The following is a 24,815-nucleotide window of genomic DNA, read 5'->3' as shown; positions in this document are numbered from 1 at the left end:
GGATGTCACAACCTCTGAAACTGCAAACCCAGTTCAGCCCAGGTGTGCCTGGCTCAGGCTGGCATGTTCCACGGAAACCCGATCCTAGGACAGGCATGGGAGAGGTGGACACAACCTCTCCTTACAACTAGATGAGGGAGGGAAGACTTTACTTCTCTTTTCTACCAAAACTGTTGTCCCTCGCACTCCTACTGTCACCCTCCGTCGCTAACCAGTCTCTTATTTCTTCTTTGCTGAGTTAACTCAGGTGTTGCCCCCAACCCCCATCTTGTCTACACACAATTAAAGCCTCTCACCTGAGTTTAATGGTGCTTTCAACCCCCACCAACCTGGTGCTGTAGGCTAATGCCCACTTGCTACTTTCACTGGGGCTCATAACCCACCCACTGTGCACTGAGAATCCAGGCTAACCGTCAGATGGCTATAAAAGCCCCCAAATGCCAAACACCAATAGTTGGATTCTAAATGTAATGGAACTTTCTGAGTTCAACATTCTATTCTCTGCTTCTTTTGAATGATTTGTGTGTTTTGTATTAATATTTACAGGACTACATGGGTCCTTAGGCCCAGATCCTCGAAGTATTTAGGCATCCAACTCTGAAATCCGTGGGATTTAAGTGCCTAAATACTTTTGAGGATCTGAACCATGATTACAGACTTTTAGCTAAGGGCCAAATTCTGTTCTTGTTAACCCCAGTATCTCTGGAGTAACTCCACATAAGTCAGTGGAAGCAGTAGAGGTAACATCCTCCATGGGGCTCGGAAATGTGTTTGCAACTTTAGTTTACTGAAGGACTGTGTTTTGAAATCATGCAGGAGGGATCAGGGACCATTTTAATGCTCAAAGGAGCATGATAAGCTTGCCTTCTTTTTTATCTTTTCTTACCAGAGAGTAGTTTGGGCCTCCCTTATCTCTTCTGCCAGCTAAGCTTTAAATGTGCTCTTCTGGAGCCATGCTTTCTAAACCACTTAACTCAGGCAAAACTCCCTTTGTACAAAGGGGGTCTGGTCTAAACAGTTTTTATAGTGATAAGCTGGTTTGGGTGTAATTTTTTTCTTGAAATGATTAAAACAATACAACTCCTAGTGTTGGTACAATTATATCAGTATGTCGGTGCCCTATACCAGTATAACTTATTCCCATTTCTATACCAAAATAAGCCATGCTTATATGAGCACCTTTCATACCAGTATAATGGAGTCAGACTAGGTGGATTGTATAACTAACTCTACCAGTATAGTTAAAGCAGTGCTACTTTGTGCATAGACAAGCTCAAGAGCCTCAGGCTCTCACCCATTGTCTGTGACTGAGCAGAGGAAGGGTATGGCTACACTACGAAATTAGGTTGATATTATAGGTCGATTTTTAGAAATCGATTTTATACAGTCCCCACTAAGCACATTAAGTCGGTGGAGTACATCCTCACTACCGTGGCTAGCTTCTACTTACAGAGCATGCACTGTGGGTAGCTATCCCACAGTTCCCGCAGTCTCTGCTGCCCATTGGAATTCTGGGTTAAGCTCCCAATGCCCGCTGGGGCAAAATACATTGTCGCAGGTGATTTTGGGTACATGTCATCAGTCACTCCTCCCTCCAGGAAAGCAATGGCAGACAATTGCTTTGCCCCTTTTTTCCTGGGTTACCCGTGCAGACACCATACCATGGCAAGCATGGAGCCTGCTCAACTCACCGTCGCCGCTGCTGTTGTGAGCATTGTAAACACCTCACGCATTATCCTGGAGTATATGCAGAACTAGGCTAAAAGATGCCAGCACAAGGACGATTATGATGAGGACATGGACACAGACGTTTCTGAAAGCACAGGCTGTGGCAATTGGGACATCATGGCAGCAGTGGGGCTGGTTGATACAGTGGAATGCTGATTCTTGGCCAGGCAAACAAGCAGACTGGTGGGACCGCGTAGTGTTGCAGGCATGGGATGATTCACAGCGGCTGCAAAACTTTCGCAAGCGTAAGGCCACTTTCCTGGAACTCTAAGTTGCTTTCCCCAACCCTGAAGCACAGGAATACCAAGATGAGAGCTGCCCTAACTGTTGAGAAGCGAGTGGTGATAGCCCTGTGGAAGCTTGCAACACCTGACTGCTACTGGTCAGCTGGGAATCAATTTGGAGTGGGGAAGTCTACTGTGGGGACTGCTGTGATCCAAGTAGCCAATGCAATCATTGACGTTCTGTTATCAAGGATAGTGACTCTGGGAAATGTGCAGGTCATACTGGATGGCTTTGCTGCAATGGGGTTTCCTAACTGTGGTGGGGGGATAGACAGAACGCATATCCCCATCTTAGCACTGGACCACCTTGCCAACCAGTACATGAACCGTAAGGGGTACTTCTCAATGGTGCTGTAAGCACTGATGGATCACAAGGGATGTTTCACTGACATCAACGTGGGATGGCCGGGAAAGGTGAATGACACTCGCATATTTAGGAACTCTGGGCTGTTCGAGCAGCTGCAAGAAGGGCTTACTTCCCAGACCAGAAAATTACTCTTGGGGATGTCGAAATGCCTATTGTTATCCTTGGGGACCCAGCCTACCCCTTGCTACCATGGCTCATGAAGGCTTACACAGGCAGCCTGGACCATAGTCAGGAGCAGTTCAACTATAGGCTGAGCAAGTGCAGAATGGTGGTGGAATGTGCCTCTGGATGTTTAAAAGCTCGCTGGCACTGTTTGCTGAGTAGGTCAGACCTCAGCGCAAACAACATTCCTATTGTTACTGCTGCTTGCTGTGTGCTCTATAATATCTGTGAGAGTAAGGCGGAGACATTTATTGCAGGGTCGGAGGTTGAGGCAAATCGTGAGGCAACGATTTTGAGCAGCCAGACACCAGGGCGATTAGAAGAGCACAGCAAGGCGCGCTGCACATCAGAGAGGCTTTGACTGGCCAGGCTTTGGTGTGACAGTTGTGTGTGTGTTTCTCCTAGATGCAAACCCGCCCCCTTTGTTGATTTTAATTCCCTGTAAGCCAACCACCCTCCCCCCTTCGAAATAAAATAACTATTGTTTTGAAACCATGCATTCTTTCTTTATTAATTAAAAACAAAATGAAATAATGGACAGTGTAGCCCGGGTGGGGTGGGAGCGGAGGGCAGGACAAGACCACGTTGTTTATTGTAGCCACACTAAAAATCAAAATGTTTGAATGACAGCCTTCTGTTGCTTGGGGCATCCTCTGGAGCGGAGTGGTTGAGTGCCCGGAGCCTCCCTCCCCGCGTTCTTGGGCATCTGTGTGAGCCAGATATGGAACTTGGGGAGGAGGCCATGCGGTGATATAGTGGATGCAGCGGGGGTCTGTGCTCTTGCTGGCTTTCCTGCAGCTCCAACAGATGCTTCATCATGTCCATTTGCTCCCCCATTAGACTCAGCATTGTGTCCTACCTCTGCTCTTAATGCTCACTTAATTCTTTCCTGGCCTCTGCCACTGAATGCCTCCATGCATTAAGCTGTTCTCTATCAGTGCGGGAGGACTGCATGGGCTTGGAAGACATGTCATCGCGAATGTGTTGCCTTCTAATCTGCGATAACCTCAGGGACAGAGATGATAGGGGGAGCATAGAAACATTTGCAGCTGGGGAAAGATAAAAAGGGAGAGTAAAATTTAAGATGATACATTTCGGAGAACAAAAGGGTGACTCTTTCACAGTGAATTGAGCAATTCACAGCAGACAGCACATTTGCTTTAGGTACCAAGTCATATTTTGCCTTTCATATTGAGCGCCTGCCGGTATGGTGACACATCACACACGGCTGGGCAACAGAATTTGGTTTCCAGGCAGTCATGGGTAAGACTTTTGGTACGCGGGGTTGGCTTCTTACGCCTTCATAACGTGGGAATGTTTTCAAACTGCAGTGCCCTCGTTTCCCAGAGCAAGCAATGGGTTGGTGTAACCGGGCAAACTCACCCCCGCGGCGCCTCCTGCTGGTTGCTTCTGGGAACTAGCTCACATACACAGCTCGGAGCGCCCTCTGCAGGCCGGTGATCCGCCTTCTGGCTTCCGCTACTGGCCCCATGTCCCTCCCTGGACCCCAGTACTCCTTCTATGTGGGGTTCTGCCCCTGGCAGTAACCCCTTTCTCTTAAGGGTTTCCCCCTCCTGGGAATCTCCCCCCACTCTATCCCCACTTTGCCTCAGGGTCTTGGCAGCTGCCCAGTCATTAGCTAGCCCCACGCCCTGGGGCAGACTGCAGTATTAGCCTCTCATCATCGGCAAAGGGGTTTGGGCCTGCTGCCTTGGCCTACAACTGGGTTGCACCCTGCAACCCCGGTACCTCTTAGCCTACTCCTAGGCTGCAGCCTGGGGCTTTCCAGGCAGGAGCTCCCCGGCTCCGCTGCCTTCCCCAGCCCTGCTTTACCCTGGGTACCTTGTCTGGTCCCTTGTCACAGCCAGGCCCTTCTCCCTCTGAATGCAGAGAGAGACTTCTTGGATCCTGGCTTCTCTGCCCTTTTATAAGGGCCTGTGGCTCAGTTTGGGGCGTGGCCCCAGCTGCAGCCACTTCCCCAATCAGCCCAGCCTAAAAGGCTGCTGTCTCCAGCCCCGGCCCCTTCCCTGGGCTGTTTTTAACCCCTTCAGGGCCGGAGCAGGGATCCACCCTGCTACAGTTGGGTTTCACATATAAAAGGAGGGGCTGCGGTTTTCGGGTGTATGTGCAGCAAACACCTACCCCCAACCCACTGCGTGGCTATTCTCTGGGATGATCCCTTCACCCCTCCCCGCTGCTGCATGGCTATTCTCTGGGATGATCCCTTTTAGTCAAGCGTAAGCAGCCCAGCATGAATGGGGTCCTTTTACTGTTCCCTTGCAAAAATTCCCCTATTTCAACCAGGTGACCATGAATGATATCACTCTATTGAGGCTAACACAGAAAGATATAGACCAAATGTTGCTTGAATGCGACCAAAACCCAGGACCATTCATAGCCATGCTTTGTGCTGCAATGATTCCAGACTACTTGCTACTGGCTTGGCATGGTAAAGTGTCCTACTGTGGAAGACGAAATAAGGCAGCCCTCCCCAGAAACCTTCTGCAAAGGCTTTGGGAGTACCTCCAGGAGAGCTTCATGGAGATGTCCCTGGAGGAGTCCCGCTCCATCCCCAGATATGTGAAAAGACTTTTCCAGTAGCTGAACTGGCTGCAAATGCATCCCAATTCTTCAGGGCAAATCAAACATTAAACACTATTGTTTTTAAACCCTGTACTGTAGTTACAAATGTGCACTCACCAAAGGTGCCTTCTCCGGCTTCAAGGTCAGGGATCTTGCCTTGGGAGGGTATTGGCTCCAGGGTGATGAAAAGGTCCTGGCTGTCGGGGAGAATGGATTCACCTCTTGCCTGCTGTGCATTCTCCTCCTCCTCTTTCTCATCCACAAAATCCTCCTCTCTGAGGGCGCTGCATGGTCACCTGTGCTGCTGAGTTCGCCACGCTGACCAAACAGGAAATGAAATTCAAAAGTTCCTAGGGCTTTTCCTGTGTACCTGGCTAGTGCACCGGAGTTCAAAGTGCTGGCCAGAGCAGTCATAATGGAGCATTTTGGGCTAGCTCCCGGATGCCCATACTGTCAATTTGTGTCTGCACTACCCCAAATTCAACCCAGCAAGGTTGATTTTAGCACTACTCCCCTCGTCGGGGAGGAGTACAGAAGTCAATCATAAGAACTCTTTAGGTTGACGGAATGGGCTTGGTTGTATGGACGCAGTCATTTTTAAATCAACCTAACGCAGCTAAATTCGACCTAACCCCATAGTGCAGACCAGGCCGAAGAGTTTCCAATACGAAGGATTAGCTCCAGCGCTTTCTAGCCCTCATGCATTTTTCATTGTTTTCTATCTCATCAGTTTGTCATTTTTCTTGTTTTCCTGGCTTTCTTTTTCTTCTCCTCCCACTCATTGTTCTCTTTCCTTTTTTTTTTGGGTGTTGCAAGTCCTTCCAAGTTTCAGGTGTGTTAATCAACTCTCTGGCAGTAACTAGTGACTCTTTCATTCCATCGTACCGTCTGTCTGCAACAACAGAGTAGTACTGTAAAAAGCTGTGATCGCTATTGAAGTGATTACGATTTGATTGACACCTGCAATCCTTGCAGGGCCTGCAGTTTAAATTACACATATTGGAGGCCTCTCAATGGAGAAAACTTGTCATCATGTCCTAGAGATGTCAACAAGCTGTCAAACACAGGTGCCATTAAACTAAATAGAACACCACACCAGAAACAGAAGTTACAACTGAAATATATAACAAGAATTTGGCAACCAGCTATATGAGGAAAGAAAGTGGCTCTGTAAAAAGGGTTTAAAAATACTTGAATCACTTAGTAAACAGCCTGGTGGCAATTGTGTGACAAAGATCTAAAAATGCATGATGCAATAACTGGTAGCAAGGGAGGATGCTTGGAAATGTCTGGAGTAGTAGTCATCTTACTTCAGAAAAATAAAGCTTACTGCAACCTGAGACTCATGATTTCACAATCTTCCTCTACAGTAACTAGAACACCACGGTCTAAATTCTGATCAGCGGTACAAACTGTAGGCTGCTTCATAGTTACAGTGGTGAAACGGACGAAGCTAAATTTGGATTTAAAATATGGATGAGCAAAGGGTAGAGATAAATAAGGCCTCATTACTACAGACATTTTTGCACCTGCTTAACTTGACTATTGTAAACAGTCTTATTGACTTCAAGCATTCATAGAAGTAGAGTTAAGTACTGTAGGTGTATAAATGTGTGCAAGATCAGCGCTTAATATTGGATCTGAACCTTCATTTGAAATTTAATGGTCTTTTTGGAGATTTGAAAAAGTTTGGAGCTCTTTCGTTAAAAAGAAGTTTCCCTTTGTAACAGGGCCACTACGTCCTAAGTGCCCCCTTGTGGCCTGGGGTTACTCTGCAGCACCCTGCTTCACTTTCCGTTTCTCCTCAGGGCCCCTTAAAAAGCCCACACAGTCTCGGTATTTGAAACATTTCCTTCTGGGGTCCAATATATGAAATCCTGAACATCTCTTTCTCAAGATGGGGCCAGATCTTCCTCCCTGAGAGTCTGTCTCCTTCCTTGGTGCTTCTCACAACTTAAGGAGCCAAGCTAATTGTTTCACAGGTGAGGTGGTGGTTCTATCTCCTCCTGTCTCTGTGATGTTCCTATTTTGCATGTTTCTGCATCTGGGGGTTCTGGCCAGGAAAAATAACAAAATACCATGGAAATGCCTGTTCTCAGGAGTTTTTGAGATCTTTTTAGGCTTAGGAAGTCCTGATACTTTTAAAATACTTGTCTGAACTGAATCAGACCTAGGTTTAAAATGCTTTCTTTGAAATGAAGGATTTTTGTATGTACTCAGTTACTTTTTCTATATGTGAGTGTAATATATTTTACTGTAACTATTTTTCACAAAGGCCAGAACCAGCCACTAATACAAAATATGGTTACCCCCTTATTTAAGGGCCTATAAGCATCTCCTCTGTTGGTTTCCAGTTGATTTCCAGATGTAGTTCAATATATTCATTTTAATCCATGAAGCCCTATGTAGTTTGGATCTGGCTACTTAAAAATGGTATCTCCTTTTATGTGCCACCATGACAGCAGATATTAATGAGGGCTCCTTGATGGACCTTAGAATTGGACATCCGGAGGCTGGTAGTTGTCATGATATACGGAATCACAGTTTGGTTAAGCAGGAGGGGGTTATTAAAGCCATAACTGGAACTCAAGCTGTGTGTTTGTCTTTGTCTCCCTTGTCTTGTTTAGCAGAGACTAAATCCTGTCTGGAAGTCTGTATTTTCTCATAGAGACATGCAGTTCCCCACAGGCCCAGATCCACTTAAGTGTTGTGACACTCAGTGTTGCAACCCCTATCTAGAAAATCACAAGAACAATGTTGTCATCCACAAAGCCTGTTAGGTGCCTAGGCAACCTCTACAATGGATGGGGAGAGATAGGCACCTTAAAATGAGATCCTCAAAAGCCAGCACCCTAGACAAGGACCTACCTATCTAGCCAGTAGGAAATACCAATGAGAAGGGTGTGCCCTGTGGCCTAAACCCTGCCCCCTCACAGAGCTGGGCACATAAGTCCAGGCTGCCTCCTTTTGCCTGTGATTCCACGAGCAGGAATCCCTTTCCTAGAGTCAGATGATTTAGGTGGCTAAGTTATTTCTTATGGGAAGGCATGAAGCACCTCTCTCACGCCACACCAAATAACTACAGGAGAAGGACGTAAGTGCTGCCACGGTGCCCACCTTGTAACATTTAATCCAATTGGTACATTACTTGCCTAGGATGGAGAAGACCCAGGTTCAATTCTCCCTTCTGCCTGAGATGGGAGAAAAGATTTGAACAGGGGTCTTCCCCTTCTCAGAAATGTACACTAACCCCTGAGCTATGGGATAGTCTAATCAAATGTGGCATTCCCTCAGTCTCTCCTCTTAAAGCTCTTCTAGTTTGGATTAACTACTTAAAGAGTCATCAGGCCAGAGTGAGAGAACACTAGAGAGAAATAATTGTTCTATAGCTGTGTGATTAGGACACCCACTCCCACAGAAGTCCCCCTGCTCCAATGATTAATCCAAAGTGGAATCACCTCTTCCTCCTGCTGTGGATGGATTTTGAAAGGCACCTACTGTGGTAGGCATGTTCTGAGCATGCCTACTAGATCAAGCCTAGCAGGAAGATAGGCATTTGCCTGCCTTTCTTCGTGTTCATGGATTATGCTAGGGCTTAGGTGGGAGATGTGCGTTCAGGTGGCTAAAGCAAGACAGCAGTACACATGCCAAAAGGCAGACACTTAGGCAACAGAGAACTTTTATACTGGAAATGTAGACACCAAATGAGGAGCCTTCAGTGTTAGCTGGCAGCTGAGCAGGAGCTTTCTGCTTTAAGGAATATGTGTAACTGAAATTTACAAGTATTAATTGCAATAATGCTATAGAAACTGATTGGTGTAAATGCTAATGCTTGTGACATAAATGCATAAATGTACCTATCAAAGTGGGGAACCCAAACAAAGTGGGGTATGGAAGTTCAAATAAGGAAAAGGGGATCAAACCCATTATGAATATGCATAAGATGAAGTGGGCATTAGCGTAACATAATATAAAAAATGTTCCCTCGCCTAAGTATGGTGGGAGGAACCAAGGCAATGTCCACCTGGTATTGCCACAAAGGATGGCGTGAGTAGTTTGCCATCTGGCAAAGAAGAGAGAAACACCACCAATGTGTGTTACTGTTTGGCTGGCTAATAAAGGGTTTAATCACAGCAACAGCAGTAATTTGTGTTTGTCCCATTTGTGCACCTTTATGTCCTCAGTTTGGTTACAACCTCTCTACTGTAGCCGACCTAGGGGCTGACCCTTCAGAAACCACTGTATTATAATGTATATTTAACCCTGCAAGATCAACAGATTAGGCTACATAACCTATACACCTCCTTGCTTTTGGAGCTGATGGAAGGAAAAGAGAATAAGCAGGACCCCAGTGTCGCTACATATATTATGTGATCCCAGTTTCCACCTATTGTCCATTTTTCTTCACTTGTCAAGTTTCAATTTTTAAAAAGATAGGCTAATCATTTAAAAGTCCCAACATAAATATGGGAAGATACAAAGCCCAGAATTGGTTAACTTTTCCAAATTAATTCTTCTGACTGCAGGGCTTTTAATTGCAACAGATTGGGGGTTCCTATGTACCCTGAATTCTGTCCAGAAATTCCAAAAATATAATATCTCAGCCATGAAAAACTAACCCAATAAAATTCATACCATAAATGCACTGTTATGGAATCTAGTCACCATGTATTGTGTCTGTTCTCTCACGATGTGGCAATAATTTGACCGAGGGGGAGTGTGAAAACACAGGAGGGGACTGCTTCTTTATTTACATAGTACAATCCTCTTCCCTCCTCCCCAAGGAGAGAGAGCTTACAAAGCACACAGCAAAATCCTTCTCTGTCTAGCTCATACCTAAAGATGGGAAACAGACTAAGGGTACGTCTTCACGACCTGCCGTATCGGCGGGTAGCAATCGATTTCTTGGGGATTGATATATCGCGTCTCATCTAGATGCGATATATCGATCCCCGAGCGTGCTCCTGTCGACTCCGGAACTCCACCAATGCGAACGGAGGTAGTGAAGACAGGGGGAGCAGCGGATGTCGATCCCGCGGTGTGAGGACGGCAGGTAACTTGATCTAAGATACTTTGACTTCAGCTATGTTATTCACATAGCTGAAGTTGCGTATCTTAGATCGATCACCTCCCCTAGTGTAGACCAGCCCTAACATACGGTATGCCCCAGAGCAGACACTATAACACGTGTAATCCCACTTTCAGTCCCACAGGGGGTGAGAGACTGACACAGCAAAAATTCCCATCTCATGCCTAGAACGGAGAGGGGCTGTGACTAAGCAACGTCGCTTCGCCCTCCACGTGGAGTCTTAAAAGTTCCCAACCCTCGGCCCCGACTGCTGGCTCTCCTTCCCCAGCAGCTAAGGCTGGGTGAGAAGCAGCAGCAGCAGCGGTTCTATACAGCGGCTCCCTTTCCAGGCGGAGTCCCGCAGGCTGCAGTGCCCCAAACCCCTTGCCTGTGCATCCTGCAGCAGAGCCCTACCAATAAAGTTATTGTTGATGCTGCCCGGTTACAAGATGGCGGCTCCCATGGAGACCGCGTGAATCGCTCCTGGCTGCTTCGGGTTCCTGCTCTAAACGTTCCTGTAAGTCGCAGCATCCGAGGCACGGGAGGGGCTCGTTCTTACGGGGAGCGCGTGCAAGGAGTCAGCAGCTCCCTTGGCTCGGAGGCTTTTGGGGAAGACTCCTTAGGGGAGGACTGGAGTGGGTCTTGCCCAGCCACCGCGCTGGTCGCTCGCACGTAGAAGGGAGGAAGAAAGCGGCTTGAGCGGCGAGGTCTGGTCCGGTCTGAGTGTGATGTATCTGTTTTAAAACAGGTTAAATTAGTGAGGCTGGAGGTAGCCCGGAGCTGCTGCTGACCAAGACTCTAGTTTGATGGGAAGAATAGAGATTCTCGCGCGCACACACACGTTGCTGTGTCCCAGGTTGTGGCGACAATTTGAATGAGAGCAGGTCTGGACAAATGAGAACATCTTTCTGAGACACGCAGCCAGGTCTTTGTCCCCCCCTGGGAGAGGGATTCGCTCTGTCAAAAGGAGAGAGGCTCTCCTCCCAAATGCGTGAGATTTGGCACTTCTCTCTTGGGGATTAATGCAACGTCTTTCTTTCCAAGAGATTGGGGAGACAGTTGTGCATAGCACTCTTCACTCGCTGGAAATCTCCCTCATTCATATTGCCCCTGCGCTTTAAGACCAGCATTAGGTGTGTAAAATTATGTGACAGGCTGAACTCCTTACTCACTTTCATTACCCTTACCCCCAACGCATTATATTGATTCTTTTCCTCTCCTTTAATTATAGTTTAAATTTAAATATTGAAAAAATATTAATTAAAAGTTGTGGTGTTTACCTGTGCTTATGCTGCTTTTTAGTCTGGCTCATACTGGTAAACGCTGAAACTCTTAATTTAAAAACGAAAGTGAAAGGCATTCAAAGGTTTACAGCCTGAATGGGAAGTGTGTTGTTCCTAAATAGAGATTTGTTTGTTGCAATAAGAGGAAAACATTGGCATCGTTCAAGAGAAATTAGGCTTTTTTATAAAAGGGGATTATTAAAAAAAGATGATGGTAAATTGTGATAATTTAATTGGGATATAGTATTGGCATCAAAATAAAAAACTTAGTTGTAATAGAAGAGTCCTGAGCAGCAATTAGTCTAGCATTTTGAGAGAATAAGGCAGTAATTTTTTAAAAGTAATTAAATGTTAAGGTTCCCAGGACAACCTTATTTTTTTTTAAATAAAAACCTTGCCTATGGTGTTGATTTTTAGAAGGTAACTGTTAAGCAAAAAAACCTATCACATTATGGTCATTTGTTAAGTTAAAAGTGAACACTCAAGAAACCAAAAATATTGAATTGGGCATAAAGGTCTAAATTTCACACAACTTTTACACTGTTGTAACTCCACTGATTTTACTGTAATGACTCCTGATTTACACTGGGGTGAATGGAGATTCAGGGTGTTGGAATACATTTTTCTGTTAGTGAAAATGATTTTCTTTCTGAAAATTTCCAGTGAAGAATGGGGAGAATGACTGTTTAATTTGATCCATTTCATTATAAACCCCCAGTGTGACCACTAGAAGGGGATTTCTACTGCCAATCCCAAACTGACCATTTTTCTGCTGCAAATTTAATCTTTTAAAGCCTGTTATACATCATATGTAAGCCACTATAATGTCCATGCTTAGGTGCAAGGGATTCCTTCCTTCCTTCCTAACCTATTGAGTCTTTTGTTTTGCTTGCCTTTGGTTTCTCTCGCTGTTGCCCCTCCCCATTTTAAAACTTTAAAATCTCTCAAAAGCAAAGCTATTTTTTCACTTCACGCATGGTGCCACAAAAACATGAAAACCTCCTGCATTTTTCTCTTATGTACATCATAAGAAAAAAAAAGTTCCCATGTTTAGCTTCTTCTGCTTTGCTTTTTCTGTTTTATTTACTTGTTTACTGTGTGTATTGTTTGTTCAGTGACCACAGCATGTTATTTTTCTAGTGTTTTTTTGATAAATGCTAATTTCAGATTTTAAACTCTGTCAGATTACATTACATTAACAGTTTAAATTGTTGATTTTATTTCCTAACTGGTAATCCTCTTGAGATACATGTGTGTATATATAGATGGAGATGAAAAGGTTAGATGAGCTTAATAAATTTTGAGGTTTTTTTGGTTAGACAAACTCTTTTTTGGGATATTATGTATTAAAAGAAATAAATGTGGAAGATGGAGATAAGAAGCTTTCAGGATTAGAAGCAAAATAAAACTCTTCATCAGTATTTTATAGCTTTTTCTAATTTCCTTTTGCAGTGCTGGAGTTGCTCAAGAAGGTTGCATGGGTATTTACTGTATATGTATTTCATAATTCATATCCCTCTCTAGAAGCTGAACATGTCATTTTAACAGAGTAGTCCACCATTTATATTAAATGTCTGTGATTTATGTCTAGGAATGTCAGTTAGAATGACCTAGAAATAAATTTTAGCTGCAGCCTTCAGGAGTCCATGGTAATCATCCAGTGGATGACAAAGGGAAAGATGTACAAACATCTAAATAACATTTGTAACTGTAAAAATAAAAAAGGAGCGAATATTAAATCATCTGTGGCAGGGGTTCTCAACCTTTTTCTTTCTGTGGGCTCCCCAGCCCATAAAAACTCCATGGCCCAGCTCTGCCACACCAATTGTTTTTCTGCATATAAAAGCCAGAGCCAATGTTAGGGGATAGCACGAGGGCAATTGCCTGGGGCCCCACACCACAGAGGCCACTGTGAAGCTATGTTGCTCAGGCTTTGGCTTCAAGCCCGGGTGGTGGGGCTTGGTAGCTCAAGCTGCTGTCCTATGCAGCAGGACCTTGGCTTTCTGCCCTGGGCCCTAGCGAGTCTAATGCTGCCCATGCTTGGCCAACCCCCTGAAATCTGCTCATGGCCCCTCACCCTTGGTTGAGAACTAATGATCTATGGTACATCTAAAAAGAGTATTGCTATTTGTTGAGAATTGTGGCATGTATAGTCAAGTTACTAGCCTGTTTTCAAGGCACATTTTCTGAACAGGTTATTGTAGCAATAGAAGGGCTGGGCAAATTAGTCCAAAAAGATTTCTGTGAATATTTGAAATTTTAAATTAGATCATTGCAACATTGTTCCTGCCTCTCATGTTCACTTTTCACAAACTTCCAGGTGATAAAGATCTACTGGCCTGAATGTTCTTGTAAAGGTGTTTTTCAAAACAATAAGACAAATGCTCTCCTAACTTTTAAGAGATATAGCATAGAAAGCACAGGCCAGGAGGAGACAGTGGCTTTACATTTTCACCCCCCCCCCCAGTTCTGGCCTCCCACATAAGGTAAAGCAGCCCTGAGGTCTGATAATTGCAGCATTATTTGATGCCTGTTTTCTCTGCAGTTATCTTGAGTTATAACTTGATTGTTGTCCCTAATTCGAGACCCTTAAGTACAGTGATTCCCTTAACTCAAGGTGGCTGGCTGGTTGAGGTGTTTAGGCTATAAATAAAGCTAAGATTTTGTCATGATTATTTTTAGTAAAAGTCACGGACAGGTCACGGGCAATAAACAAATTCACGGAAGCTGTGACTTGTCTGTGACTTCTGTTGCTGCAGCTCAATGGTTCCCCTCTGCCCGCGGCAGCTGTGGGGTGTGGGTGGGGGAGCCCTCCTCTCACAGCGGCTGAGAGCTGCAGGGTGACCATATTTCCCAAAGAGAAAATGGGACATCCCCAGCCATTTACCCAAGGGGCCACCCCAGGAAGCTGTTGCCCATCACTGGAACCTTGCAGGGGGCCCTGCTGGCTGCTAGCTCCAGTCTCTCTGCCAGTGGCGTAGCCAGGTTCTAACAGTAGGGGGAGCAAGAAAACATAAAGAAGGTGCCCCCCTTGGCTCCTCTTCTGGCCACACACCCCCGGCTCCTCCGGCCACGCCGGGCCCCCTCTCCCCCTTGGCTGGCTCTTCCGGCCACACTGCAGCCATGCTGCGCCCCCCCCCCCGGCCACGCCCCCCTCCCTCATGGCTGTACAGGGAGGCTGGCAGAGGACAGAGGTACAAAGGGAGGGGAAGGAGAGGGAAAGGCAGGGGCATGGGGTACATGGGAGGGGTACACGGGGTGTGGAGTTTGGGGAGGGGTTACTGGGGATAGGAGTGGGCTGGGGTCCCCAGGGCTCTCTGTGTAGAGGGGGCTGGAGCTGCCCCCGGGACCGGGAGAGCCTGGGAGGGGCTCGCCGCTTGCAGCACTAGCCGAGGCTCAGCGCTGGCCCTACCCCTTGGGGGGTGGGGGAAGAAGGCAGCGAGCCCCACCAAGCCTGGTCTGAGCGAGCTGCAGCCTGGCTCGCCCGCTCAGCCCGTTGGGCACTGCCCTGCCCAGGGCTGCTGGCGGAGCCTGGCTGTAGGCGAGTCGCACTGACAGGCCATGGCGGGAGGGGGGGAAGCGCTCTCCCCTCCTCGGGGGAGTTTTATTCCAGTGAGCCGTGAGTGGTGCCGAGGCTCCTGCTGGGAGTGACCGGCCGTGGATCTGCCCGGTGTGGCTGCCATGAGCAGCACAGAGCCGCGGCGTCTGCTCCTCCAGCATGCATGGGATCTGCCGCTGCCTCTGCTTTGCGGCTGCGCTGGCGGGGCTCTCCTGGGCCAGCAGGAATTGGTGGCAGCGCCGGCCGGCAGGCGCTGCTTCCACACTGGGGCTGCTGCCCTGAGGGGAAGCAGCTGCTTCCACTGAACCCCGCTAACTACGCTGCTGCTCTCTGCCCCTGGGGAAGCAGAGAATGTCATGGAGGTCTCTGTAAGTCAGGGATTCTGTGACTTCCATGACCTCTGTGACATTATAACTAAGGTACATTTAAGTTCAAGTTATGACTGCATCAAATGCTAACACAATCAATCTATGTAGCTCAGAGTGTGGTTGTTGGCACTTCAGCTAGGCTAACTCAAGAGGAGTGACTCAAGTGTAGATAATTCTAGTTAACTCTGCAGTGAAGACAAATGCTTAGAGTAACTCTTAGGATTGCTTTAATATATGGCAGCTCTCCCTTTGCTGCATCCTGGAATCTCCTCTAGTGCTCTCACTACACCTTGATCTTACCCTGATTTGTTTTCAGCCCTGCATGCAGCATACCCCCAGAGGTGAAAGCAAGCAGGTACGGGCCGGTACGGAGGACCGGTAAGAAAAGGTGCAGTAGCTACCTGCAGGAAAACGGAGCATTCTCTCCCTCTCTGACTCTGCCTCCTGGCTCCAACAAAACTGAGGGTCTGGGAGCCCAACTCTACGAATGTTTGGGGCTGGGTCTCCACCCTGGCCCCCCTTTGCTGCCCCCATGCACCTCCCTGGGTCCCAGAGCAGAGCATTTGTCTCTCCCGGTCCCCTGCAGCTCCATGCTGCCTGCCTGCATTAACTGCCGCCACAGGGTCCTAGTGCCCCCCTTCACTATGGCCAGGGCAGTCTGCCCTTCCCCCTTGGAGCTTTTCATTTTCCAGTGGGACCCTCCACAGTGTAGCCTGCAGTCACTGCTCTTGGCCCACGTTGGGCAAGGGGCAGCCCCAGTGAGGCTACAGTGAGGAGCAGCAGCGGGGAGGAGATGCACATGTGATGGCAGCCCCCCCCTCCGGCATGGCATCCACCACCGGAGAGGCGAGGAGGATTCCTGAACCTGAGAGGGGCCCTAGGAGAACGAGCAGTGACAGTGGTGGTGGGGGGGACGAAGTGTGCTACTGGGGGGAGAGAGAAGGGGGTCCCTACCCCAGAGCTTGCTGCTGCCAGCAGGGAGAGGGCTGAGGGGAGTCCTCCTCTCTGGCTCCAGTCCCAGAGCAGCCTGCCTGCACCCCAAACTCATCCCCAGCCCTGACCCACCCGAGCCCTCATCCCCAGCCAGAGCCCTCATCCCCTCCACACTCCAACCCTCTGTCCTAGCCCTGAGCCTCTCCAACATCGCAAACCCCTCATCTCCAGCCCCAGCCAGAGCCCTTATCCCCCTGCACCCTAACCCTCTGCCTCAGCCCTGATTCCCCTCCCACATCCCAGACCCCTCATTCCCACCCACACCCCAAATCCACCCCCAGCCTCACCCCACAGCCATCACCCCTGCTCCAGCCCAGGGCCTGCAATCCCAGACCTCCTCCCCCACCCAAACTCCCTCCCAGAGTCTTGGGCAGGTGGGGGGTGGAGTTTGCGGGGGCAGAGTTTGGGCTGCAGCAGGTGGACACCTCCAAAATTTCTACAAACCTGCCACCCCTGCCGGCAAGAGCTGGTGCGCCATACCGGGGTGGACCGGCTTCCTGAGGCAGCAGTTTAAAGGGCTGGAGCCCAGGACCCTTTAAATTGCTGCCAGATCCCCGCTGCTAGAGCCATGAGGTAGCGGCTGCGGGGCTCGGGTGGTGATTTAAAGGGCCCAGGGCTCCTGCCGCCGCTACTGCCCTGGGCCCTTTAAATTGCTGCTGGAGCCCCACTGCTGCTACCCCAGGGCTCCGAGGACAATTTAAAGGGCCCAGGCCCTTTAAATAGCCCCCGGAGCCTGCCGGAGCCCTGGGGTAGTGGCAGCAGGGCTCTGGTGGCTATTGAAAGGGTTCAGGGCTCCTGCTGCCTCTACCACCCCAGGCCCTTTAAATAGTCCCTGGAGCCTGCCGAAGCCCTGGGGTAGCGGCGGCAGGGCTCCGGTGGCTATTGAAAGGGTTTGGGGCTCCCGCTGCCTCTACCACCCCAGGCCCTTTAAATCGTCACTGGAGCCCTGCCACCGCTACCCCAGGGCTCCAGCAGCAGGGCTCCTGAGACGATTTAAAGGGCCCTGGAGGGTAGCGGCAGCAGGCTCCTTGGGGCTCCGTCGGCAGTTTAAATGGCCCAGGGCACTGCTGCGGTAGCAGCAGCTAGAGCCCCGGGCCCTTTAAATCTCCCCATTTAAATTACCCCGAACCCCAGGGCTCCCAGCCACCTCTGCAGCTGGGAGCTCAGGGAGTGATTTAAAAGGCTTGGAGCTCCCAGCTGCTGCTACCACAGCCCTAGCCCGGGGGCGATTTAAAGGGCCCAGGGGATTTCAAGGGCCTAGGGATTTAAAGGCTCCGCCTCTTCTGGTGGAGACCACGCCCCTCCTCTGGATTCTAGAGTACCGGCAAGTCCTTTAAGTTTCTTTCACCCCTGCATACCCCCTATACCAACGGCTATATTTGCTCTAAATTGCTCCTGTGCCAAGGGGACTTTTTCTGAGTCTGTAGTGGCCTGTTTAGTCTGCCTGAGTGGCATAGAAGAGCTCAGCTCAGAAGCAGTTAGGCTGTGTGTGAATACAGTATCCAGAAGTGCTTGCACGTTCTTCTAGTTGGGGAACAAAAATATGATGTGACTTTTATAACCAATCTCAACTAGTAACCACACCTGCAATAAACTGTTTCATGAGCAAACTATAGTTTTAGAAGTATGCATAATTTTGAATAACCAGTACAATCAAGGAAATAGTGAGCTGTTCATAGACTGACAAAATAATTCAATCTCTTTCTTATTGTAATCAGTTTATTCACTTGGCCCTAATCATTATTTCATTCTGGTTAGACTTGTAAATACTTGCTTGTTAGAGGGATAGATTGGCAGCATTTCATTTTTGAGGCCTGTATGTTATTTGAAATTGACTTAGAAAATAGTTTCTCAGGAATGGCTTTTATCTCAGCAAATTCTCTGTCCTCTGTGCTCATGTATGTAACTTTACTAATACAGATAAAGCTTAGACTAAATTGGTGTTACGTTATCTTAATTTATTTTCCACTGTGAGCAAATTGTAGCATTGTTGCCTGTTTGTACCATGAGCTTTAGATTTTATTACTCTTTGTTTCTGGAATGTATTCTATTTTTAGTACTAGTTTGACTGCATGATAGAGGATATTGATTTTATATTAATGTTATGTGTTTCTGTTACATATTCTGTATAATATAAACACAATTTGGTTTCTTTATAAAAGGGGTAAACTATTGGATTTTTGGTATCAAACACCATAATGTATTATTATTCCCTGCAATGTGCTAGGTGCTGTACAAACATTAAGGTACAGTCCCAGTCTCTGGTACTCATTGGTAAAATGACTTCATAGTCATTTACAGTTGCCACTATATGTTGTCTTTTCAGACTGATTGTTTCTGGCATTTATCTTTGTGGTTACTGTACTACAGAAACAAATACTTTATCTGGCTGTAATCGGGTATGCCATGAGGTGCTCAGTTGTCCTAATGATAACAGGCCAAGAAAATGGATAGACAGGAGGTTGAAACATTTGTGGCTGTTTCTGCTTCTGTTCTGCGGGGCTCGAGCCAGTTCCACATGGCAGGGAGGGAGCGCCTCCTGTACCCCCTGACTCACCTCAGCAGGCCACCCGTCTGAGTTGTTGGGGCGGGGGGGAACCAAAAAGTTTGAAAACAGCTCAGAGTGCAGGGAGAGGGGTAGCTACGGGCTGTGTGCGGGCAGGGGGTAGCTCAGGGTACAGGAAGCGGGTAGCTAGGGGCTGTGGGCAGGGAGGGGGTAGCTCAGGGTGCAGGGAGGGGTAGCTAGGGGCTGTGTGTGGGCAGAGGGGTAGCTCAGAGTGTAGGGAAGGGTGTAGCTAGGGGCTGTGTGCTGGGATGGCTCGCCTGTGGTCCCTTTTCCCTAAGGGCTCTGCCAGCCATGGAGCCGGGTCCCCCTACCCAGGTGGCTCTCACCGGTTGCATGAGCAAAGGGGGCTGGGAGCTGAGGAGCAGCTTCATCCCCCTGCACCAGCAGCAGCAGAAGAGGGAATGCTAGGTCTGCCTGCTCCATGGCACCAGCCAGAGCAGCAGCCGTCCCGCACTGCCCAGCTCTGGCTTCCCACCTCTGATCTGGCTGAGGGGGCGGGGAGAGAAGGAGGTGGAGGAAGAGGGGGGTTTGGATCTGCCCCGAGACTGCCCTGCTCTTGCACTGTAGTTTTTTGGGGGGGGGGGGAGGGGTGCAATTCCCGTGTATCCCCTCAACTCTGTCCATGGGTTCAGGACTCGAGGCTCCGGAATTCAGGCTTGCTGCTCCTGGCTTCAGCCTCACAGAAGGTGCTGGGGCTCGAGCTTTGGGTTTTAGCCACAGGGCTTTTGAGAACTACTGGTCTAGATAATATATAGTCCTGACATGAGTGCAGGGACTTGAACTAGATGACTTCTTGAAGTCCCTTCCTGTCCTATGATTCTATAGTTCAGCTTGCCTGGTTGCTAAGTTAGATTGGAATGCCCAAGGGGACCATCTGTGACTCCATGGTAAGACTGTTACAGTGCTTTAGGAGTACACACTTGTCACTGGATTGGTGAAACCTAATTATAGCCTATATAACCAGTTTGTCAAAAAGCAGGGCAAAAACCCCAGTCTGCCCTGACATTGGTACTTAAGGTTGTGAGTCACTCCTGACAGTGTGACAATGTTTATAGTGAAAACAAGAATGTTTATTTAACAAAGAACATAGATTCAAGTGATACCAAGTAGGATGAATGGAAACGAAGGGTTTCATATAAAATAAAATCTTAACATTCCTTCTAAAGCTTAAACTAACAAAATGCCCTCTTGTCTGCTAAAGTGCTGCTGCCCCCAAGTCTTTTTCACAGTGTTTTGCAGCCAGGATGGCCGAGACCCTCCTTCCATCAGATCAAGCCTGCTGGCAACTTGTCTACCCAGCTGAAGGATGCCAGGGCATCTTTTTACACCCCCCAGATATATTAAGCAAGTCCTTTGTTATTTGCCTGTAAACAGACTCCCCCTTCTCCTCCCGCGCTGTTCACCTTTTCCTGTTCATTTCATCTCTAAAAGTCCCTGCAGTCTCTTCATTAACGTTTGCCTCAGTACGGAGCTAGACTCGCATTGTTAGACATACAATGGTCAGCCAGGGAGATAAGAATCTCCCATCTCCTGTCTAGTGGAACCAGTCCTAAGGCATGTCACCTCTAGGTGACCTGCCTTTTACTACGAGGCCCTGAGAACAATTTTCAATATATACATACCTATCTCCTTACGTATTATCCACACAAAGGTTTCACAAAGAGAACAATGGCCAGACTTTCAGTAGAAAACTTACATGAGGCACTCTGGTGAACTAGAATGTAAATACCTGACCCAAATGATGTGTGTAACCCTTTTCATCCCTGTGCTCTTTGCTGGATGGCTTCAAGAGGTCTTTGAGAGGCAGTAAATTATCCTGTTTTTTGGCAGCAGCCAAAAAAAAAAAAAATGCTCCAGAGGAAGGCAAAACACCCTTTCCCTAATTTGGTTGCCTACAATACAATTGTTGATGGGAGAAATAAGATTTCTCCATGGTCCCTGCAGTGACCAACTTATGAGATTTGATTGCGGCTCTAATACTTAAGGCAGAGTCAATTTTACATTTTATTATGCATCGTGATGAGTTATATATATGGATGCAATTGTAAAGACAAAAATGGATGCGTAGTTCTTTGGCTGGAAGTTCCATGGTCTAATTCAATCAAACCAACAAGACTGCATTGCATCCATTGCAGTATCATTTAAAAAAAAATAAATGTGGTGGTTTTAAGTTTATTTGGATGTTTTTAAAAAAAGAATAGGAAAAATTAGGCTACTGGTGTAAAGAGACATAGTCAAAGCAGTGGATCCAAATTTTAACCATCCATTGTGTTTTAGATCAAATTAACTTAGCAGTCGCTGAGGCTAAGGACTTAGCATGATTCAAAAAAGAGATTGGACATTAATATGGATATCAAGAATATACAGAGTTACAATTAATGCTGATTGATACATTCTGGAAAGGATATTAAACCTCATGCCTCAGGGCTTATGCTACTCTAAATATTAGTGATGAAGATGGGACTTAATGGACGGGGGGTGGGGTCTTCTGCAGGTTTCTTATGCCTTCCTCTGAAGCATCTAGTGCTGCCTATTGTCTAGAGGCCAGGATACTGGATGGATCTTGTCTGATCCAATATGGCAATGCCTGTGTGCCTATGGAAATTAAGGTGCTGGGTGTCATTCTTTCCTTTTCTTTGTCCAGCTCTCCTAATACAACCCACCCCATTATCAGTACACACATGGAAAGTAAAGAGATGGTGCAAGTTAGACACCTTTCTCTTCCAACTTCCTTACCATAATGACACAGACTTAATGGCTTGTAATGGAATTTAGGCTGTTGTAACTTACATGCTGAAGAGTAAAAACAATAAAAATTGCTTTTCTTGTTACACTTGTCTCATGCCAGTTTGTGTTCCTTTAGGATTCGCCTACACTGCCATAGAAGCCCTGCAGCACAGTTGCAGCTGGCCTGGGTCAGATGACCCAGGCTTGAGGGGCTAAAAATTCTCTGTAGACCTTAGAGCTTTGGTTGGAGCCTGAGCCCTGGGGTCTTGCAAGGGTAGAGAGTCCAAGAGCTTGGCTCCAGACCAAGCCTGAACATCTACACAGCAATTTGTCAGTCCTGGAGCCTGAGCCCGAGCCACCTGACCGGGGCCAGCTGCAGGTTTATCATCTCATGTAGACATATCCTTAGGCTACGTCTACACTATGGGATAATTTCGAATTAGCTAAAACCGGTTTTATAAAACATATTATAACAGATTGTGTGCGTCCACACTAGGCACATTAATTTGATGGTGTGCGTCCATGGTCCGAGGCTAGCGTCAATTTCTGTGGAGCGGTGCACTGTGCGGTAGCTATTCCGTAGCTATCCCATAGTTCCTCATCTCCCGCCCTTGAATTCGGGTTGAGAGCCCAGTGCCTGATGGGAAAATCATTGTCGCGGTGTTCTGTGTACAGCTCACCTCCCTTTGGTGAAAGCAGCAGACAACCATTTTGCGCCTTTTTTCCTGGGTGAACTGAGCAAACGCCATAGAACAGCAAGCATGGACCCTGCTGAGATCAGTAACGCATCGTGGACGTTGTAAACACCTCGCGCATTCTCGTGCTGTCTATGGGTGAACCCATGAACTGCAAAGGCAGGCGAGGAGGAGGCAGCTACGGCAGCGCGGCGACGAAGAGCGATGAGAGGACGTGGACACTGAATTCTTCCTAACCGTGGGCCCCTGCATTTTGGAGCTACTGCTGGTAATGGGGCAGGTTCTACCCATTGAACGCCGATTTTGGGCGCGGGAAACAAGCACAGACTGGTGGGACCGCATAGTTTTGCAGGTGTGGGATGATTCGCAGTGGCTCCGAAACTTTCACATGCGTAAGAGCACTTTCTTTGAACTTTGTGACTTGCTTTCCCCTGCCCTGAAATGTCATACCACCAAGATGAGAGCAGCCCTTACAGTGGAGAAGCGAGTGGCAATAGCCCTCTGGAAACTTGCAACTCCAGACAGCTACGGGTCATTCGGGAGTCACTCAGATGCTGTGACCAAATTCACAAGTAATGGGAAAGGGATGGGGGAAGTGTGAACACACATTGGTAACTATGTATAAATGAGTGACTAAATCTAAGGGGGTGTGAGTATGTATACATTACACAAGCAGATCACTGTGGACTTTTAGACTAGCCTCTGAACTTGATCCTTACTTCTCACAACAATAGAGCAAAGAGGAAAAAATTGTTCTGTTTTGTTTTGGATAGTTGGGGTGTGTGTGTGTGTAGGGGGGGGGGAGTATAGGTTTTATTCTCAGTAAAAGGACCTGATCTCGTTCTCATTGAAATCAGTGGAAATTTAGCTAATAACTTCAGTGTATTCAGTGGGAGCTGAGCGTACTCAGGGCTTGATCCTGCACCTATTTAAGTCAGTGCATTGACTTGAATAGTTCAGGACCCAGCCCTCAGTACTTCACAGGGTTGGTCACTGTGTGAAAACGGTTGAATGGTGTAGGTAGAGACTTTGTTTAGTGTAGAGAAGGACTCGAGCTACACCATTCAGGTTTGAATCTAACACTTTCCTGAAGTTTCGATCTGTTCATATCTGGGCTGAAATCCTGGAGCCGCTGACGTTAGTCTTATTAACTTCAGTGGAGTGTGGATTTTCACCCATGGGTGGAGTTTTTTAGACCCATCTTTGGCTTTTTATTTTTTAAGCTGTTTCAACTCACACTTTTTTCCTCTTACATTTTTTATTCTATATTGCAGTGGTTCTCAACCAGGGTTCTGGGGCCTCCTAGAGGACTGTGAGCAGATTTCAGCGAGTCCATCAACCAGGACCAGCATTAGACTTGCTGGGGCCTAGGGCATAAAGCCAAAGCCCCACATCATGGGGCTGAAGCCCAGGGCCCCGAGCCCCACCACCCAGGGCTGAAGTCGAAGCCTGAGCAACTTAGCTTCGCAGGGCCCCCTATGGTATGGGGCCCTGGGCAGTTGTGCTGCTTGCTACTGCCTAACGCTGGCTCTGGCTTTTATATGCAGAAAAACAGTTGTTGTGGCACAAGTGGGCTGTGCAGCTTTTATAGCATGTTAGGGGGCCCCGAGGGAGAAGAAGGTTGAGACCCCCTGATATACTGGTGTGGTAAACGTCTGTCTCAAATCTGGACTTAGAGTTCAACATCTGAGTGTTTACTGTGAATCTCCCCCAAGCGTATACCCAGCTTGGATCTTACTTCGCTGCCACCAGATAAGATTTAGGCTCTTATCAGCCTGGGTTCCCCAAATTCCTTGGGGGGAACCCCCTCTCTGGCCTCCCCTACTTTCCCTGGGAGGACCCCCAAGACCCAGACCCCTGGGTCTCCCTATCTCAAACGGGAAAACAAGTTCCTCCCCCTTGTCTCCTCGTTATCTGCTCCCCCCGCTTCCCTCCCTGGGTGAGCCTGGGCGATGCAGTACTTAACTCCTTGAAGGCAAAACAAAGAGGGAAATCACCCTCCCCCTGAGGCGATGCCTTCAAATCTAGTAAAGCTAATATAAAGAGATTTCCTACTCCCCTTTCCTGTAGCCTCACCAGAGAAAAACCAAAAACCTCAACCAGGTTTTAAAAAGAAAACTTTATATAAAAAAGAAAGAAAATACAGAACAATAATACTGCATTAAGAAACTCAATACAGGCTCTTGCTTATAAGAAAATATGAATAAACAGTCTGATTTAAAAGATAGCCCAATTAAACCAGTCCAGCACAGTACAACACACATGTAAATACAACACAAAGCATATAACAGCCTATTTGCCTTGTTGCCTTTGTACTCACACTTTGTAGGAGAATGTTAGAAAGAAATAGGAGTTAGCAGGAAAGCTGTTTCCTCCATAGCCGGGAGAAACAAAAGACCCAGAGTACACAATTCCCGCCCCTGACTTTTAAA

General features: G+C 47.5%; 1 protein-coding gene across 3 annotated transcripts in view; it reads left to right on the top strand.

Annotated features, from left to right (window-relative positions):
- Positions 1–10,519: 10,519 nt before the first annotated feature.
- The window catches only part of COA1 (cytochrome c oxidase assembly factor 1), an 86,918-nt gene continuing 72,622 nt past the window's right edge, over positions 10,520–24,815 (top strand). For all 3 annotated transcript variants that reach the window (XM_075062597.1, XM_032793470.2, XM_075062596.1), the window contains exon 1: positions 10,520–10,709. The gene's annotated coding sequence lies outside the window, so the exon portion shown is untranslated. The remainder of the gene's footprint in view (positions 10,710–24,815) is intronic.

The sequence above is a fragment of the Chelonoidis abingdonii genome, chromosome 2 (assembly GCF_003597395.2).
Source record: "Chelonoidis abingdonii isolate Lonesome George chromosome 2, CheloAbing_2.0, whole genome shotgun sequence".
NCBI classification, from domain to species: Eukaryota; Metazoa; Chordata; order Testudines; family Testudinidae; genus Chelonoidis; species Chelonoidis abingdonii.
Note: the sequence above shows the minus strand (reverse complement) of the source record. Positions and strands in the feature narration are given on the sequence as shown.